Below are 4,708 nucleotides of genomic sequence, written 5' to 3'. Positions count from 1 at the left end.
TGTATATATATGTGAATTTATATGCATATATTAATTTAAATACATGTAGATGAATATTTGGATATTTAATAATATTTTTGAATGATGAGTCTGCAGTTTTTTGCTGAGTCAGCAGTTTTTTTTGCTGAATCAGCAGTTTTTTGCTGAGTCAGCAGTTGCGTTTGTTCGATTTGGAAAAAATTTAAAAGTCTGGGTATTTATGTGGGAATTTTGAAAAGTTCAGGTATTTATATGATAATTTTATAATTCGAATATTTATTTGGGATTTTTGTAAAAGTTCGGGTATTTTTATGTGATTACCCCTTAATAATAACATAATATATTTCATACAACCAAATATTGAACAAAAGAAAAAAAAAAGAATCAGTTTAAAATATAAATATTCGCTTCAATATTAGTGATAGGAGTGGGAAAAACCTTGAATTTTGGGTATCCAACTGGAGTTGAGGATCGAATATCCGAAACTTTGGATATCCGGAATTTTATGTATTCGGAGGAATGATATACAATTTCAAGTAATAATTTTGGAATATCTGAATTTTCGAATTGGGATTTGAGTAATAGATATTATCTCATGGGTATGCAGATAATACAAATTATCATTTAAATTTTAGGATTTAGATATATTTACAAATATAACTTTATGTATATAATCTTTAAAAGTGATTATTTAACTCATTATCAACATATTTTTCCTCTTTTATTCGTATTTCACTCCATAATTATCTTGCGGATTTTTGAGTTTGGATATCCAATTTTAGGAATACGAGTTCACTAATAAAATATACAACCCTAGATATTTGGGTTTGGATTCTCTAAAAATTTCGGGTACCCAATTAGTAAAAATATATTTTGTTTATTATTTTCACTTCAAATACTATTATTCAACCTTACTTTTCTAAAACAAAATTCTATAAAATGGTATTTGTATCCCTCATTAAAATTTCGTCATTTAATATACACCTTTCTTATTTATTTTTTCATATACAATTAATAAATTCAAAAAAATGGAAGAAATCCTTCATTTTTACCAAAAATGGTTAATAATTTTTAGATTTCTAAATTGTGAGTGAGAAAACAAGAGAAAAATGTGCTTTCGAAAGAAAGTAAACGAAAAGAGATAAGGAAATGTCAAATGGTTTCGTTTTTTTAACGTATTCATTGTCAACGTAAATATGGAAATGATAAGTTTAAGGTAATAGAATATTAAATCATATGGATATCATAATGTGTACACCGTTTTGATTCAAATGGTTTAGTGCTCTATCATGAATTGTTGTATGAGATTTATTATGATACATTTGATATTGATATTTTCTATGGTTTTATGGATGAGTGTTTGATTCATTACGTATTGTGCATACTTTAATATGTTATGAAATCCATATATTGTTATGAACAATACTAAACTCCTTAGTCATATGTCGTTATGGGAATAATCATATACTAAGACTAGTATGATGTGTGATTGATGATCATATAGATAATCATAGGTATTGGATACGATCACAATCATAGGTATTCGTTGGAGAACGGAACACTGGATTGACCCGCATGAAATTGTCACATGGACTAGCATCATGACTTGAATCTTATATGACGGTTCCATGATTGGATCCTAAGACCTGAGATATCTACGGAATCCAACATGAGGAGTTGCGTACTTTGAATACGTCAAACGTCCTGCGTAACAGCAGAATTATAAAGGCATGTATCAGGTACGAAACGAATCATGTGCTGGTTGTAGATAGTCAATACGAGATTTGTACCTCTCGTAAAAGAGAGAGATATCGCTAAGCCCCTCGTGTGAGCGAGACTGTGAAATGTGTGGCCGCAATATAGACGAACGTCCTCTATTTCTTACAGTCGAACTCAGTGAACAAGAAAGCAGTCGAATCAGATAAGGTGGCATGTCCATGCCTTATGTTCGACTTATGATATCGTGATACAAAAGGACATCACCCGGAATCATCACTGGCGTTCATATGATCACGAACAAACTCTATTCGAGATAGATAGCCATAGTGTCTTGCTAGAGATCGCCTATGATTTGTATATCCGGAATAGAGATTTCGGGTTATACTGCTATATCGAATGAGTCTACAGAGTCACACACGCAGGGAAGGACAAAACGCACGAGAAAATGACGGAAAAACCGAGACGGAAGGGTCCAGACCGGACGGATCAGAAGGGCCAGATCCGACGGTCCGCAAGTCCAGACCCGACGGTCTAGAACATGGTCTGTCCGTTCCTGAAGGTTTGGAACGAATGGTCCACGTTACGCAGACCGTCCGTTCTGCAGTGCTGGAACGGACGATCTACATTTAAGTCTGGATCGTCCGTTCCGGCCTTCAGGTTTTTCGAAAATTAAACCGAAATTAGGGTTAAATCACTTTATAAGAAGAAAATTAAACCCTAATGAAAGTGAGCCGACTTTAGAACACTTCAACAGACTTTTGGATCCAAGAGGTTCTAAAAGTGATCTAAGTCTCGTTTTCTCGAAGCACAAAAAACCGAATAGCAGATCCGGGTTCTAGCAGACAAGTTTCAATCGTTGGAATCCATCCCAAGGTGTGGATACGTGTAGAGGGCGAGGTAATCTTCTTGCCTAAAGTGATCGAACGAATTCTTCAGTTGATACAGACCACGGATCGATTGAGGTAAGCGTTCTAACGTTTCTACGGTTCATACATGCATGGTTCTAGGGTTTCATATCATTTTTGTTTTACATCCGCTGTGCAAACTCTAGAATCGATCTGGAGATCCCAAGAAACCCAACAGTGGTATCAGAGCCTGGTTGCTCTGTTTTGATTTCGTAGAACCCGATCACGCACGTTTTAGGATTTGAATCGTTTGAATCCATGTTTGCTTTGATTTCTATGCATGTTTGATGATTGAATCTATGGTAGATTGCATGTTTCATGTTGCATAGAGTGCAGAAGTTCGAATTTTGGGTCTACAGATGAACTCGGATGTGTTTCCGGTCTGATCGGGGCCGAGAAAGCGGAAGAACGTGATCTGATCATGTGACCCTAGATCGTCCGTTTTGGGTATGCCAGACCGGACGGTCCAGGGGTGGCGGACTGGGTGGATCGGAACGGAAGGTCTGAACTGGACCGTCCGTTCCGTCTGCTGCAGACCGTCCGTTCCGCTTGGTCTGATCATGGAACGTCCGTTCTGACTTTTGTGTCGAGACCTCTCGTTCTGCCAAGCCTGGAACGTCCGTTCTACATCTAGAACGCACGGTCCGAGGTATAGATTCCGAAATTTTTCGTTTTCTTAGTCCGATTATGCAATCGTTGCTTAATCTGATCAACTGTGACTCAAATAAACATGATTCATTCTTATGGATATTCCATAGTGAATGAATACATGTAACTTAATCAAGATATAGGATATGCTTGATTGAGTGGGAGCTTCGGGATTGGGATTACATAATCGAATGGATGATCTATTCGGATTATGAACAATCGTTGCACAAGAAACCGGTTAGATCTAGGAGCTCTATGAGTAAATCACTTGTCAAGGCCTCGATCATACGTGTCATGGGCCATGCCAAAGCTGGGTGTGTCGTATTATCTTGGTGAGGCAAGATGGAGAAATGGTGGTTCTCATAGCTTGAAAGTAGATGCTTAATCTAAGTGTGGTTTCGAAAATCCTTTATTTATGTTATGCTAAGCGTGTACCTTCCATTACTAGAGCGCCTATCAAGGCATCGATCGTCCGTAACACGGGTCATGCCAAAGCTGAGCGTGCCGAATTATCTTTGTGAGGCAGGGTGGAAATTCGTGGTTCCCACATCTTGAATATGGTTTACCTTAGGTTAAGTTGTCGAGTTTGACTTGAGACTTAATGGTACAGATGAGACGAGTATGCAATGATATTCGATATCATAGTCTCATAAAAGATCTAAGAGTCACATTGGATGTGATTGACATTAGATGTCTACCCAAATAGTATAAGGCTGAGTGTAACAACTCATTCTTATGTGAAATACGGATCTTAGTCCCATATAGAAAATTATTGTAGGGTTATTTTTCTTTATGGGAATATAGATTATATGTGCATCTATGTTGTCATTGATTGATGATGGACTAGGTGGTAGTAGATCATTGATAGAATATGCATTTTGTTTTGTTCGTTCTGTTTTGTCTTTTTCTATAGGACATGGCATCAACCGGTAGGGTACCGAGTTTGACGATGCGATCTATCCTTGAGAAGGATAAGCTGACCGGGACGAACTTCTTGGACTGGTATCGTAACTTAAGAATAGTTCTCAAGCACGATAAGAAGTCGTACGTCCTGGGAGGGGCTCTACCACCAGAGCTTACGACCAATGCCACGAGAGCCGTCAATGATGCTTGGTTGAAGCATCAGACTGATGACATCGAGATTTCCTGTCTCATGTTGGGAAGCATGGCCCCGAATCTGCAGAGCCAGTTTGATGGAAAGAGCGTGTTTGATATGATCAATCAGCTCAAGACCATGTTTAAGGAACTAGCGCGTACTGAAAAATACAAGACACTGAAAGCTCTGGTGAAGACGGAGATGCCGAGAGGCAGCTCTGTCAGCACCCACGTCCTCAACATGAGAGCTCATACTGAGGAACTTGAGCGTATGGGAGTGAAGCTCGATGGAGACTTGGTCGTGGACCTAATCCTGATGTCATTGTCTGAGGACTATAATCAGTTCGTGATGCAGTACCATA

The sequence above is a fragment of the Tarenaya hassleriana genome, unplaced genomic scaffold, assembly GCF_000463585.1.
Source record: "Tarenaya hassleriana unplaced genomic scaffold, ASM46358v1 Cleome57, whole genome shotgun sequence".
Classification (NCBI taxonomy): Eukaryota; Viridiplantae; Streptophyta; class Magnoliopsida; order Brassicales; family Cleomaceae; genus Tarenaya; species Tarenaya hassleriana.
Note: the sequence above shows the minus strand (reverse complement) of the source record.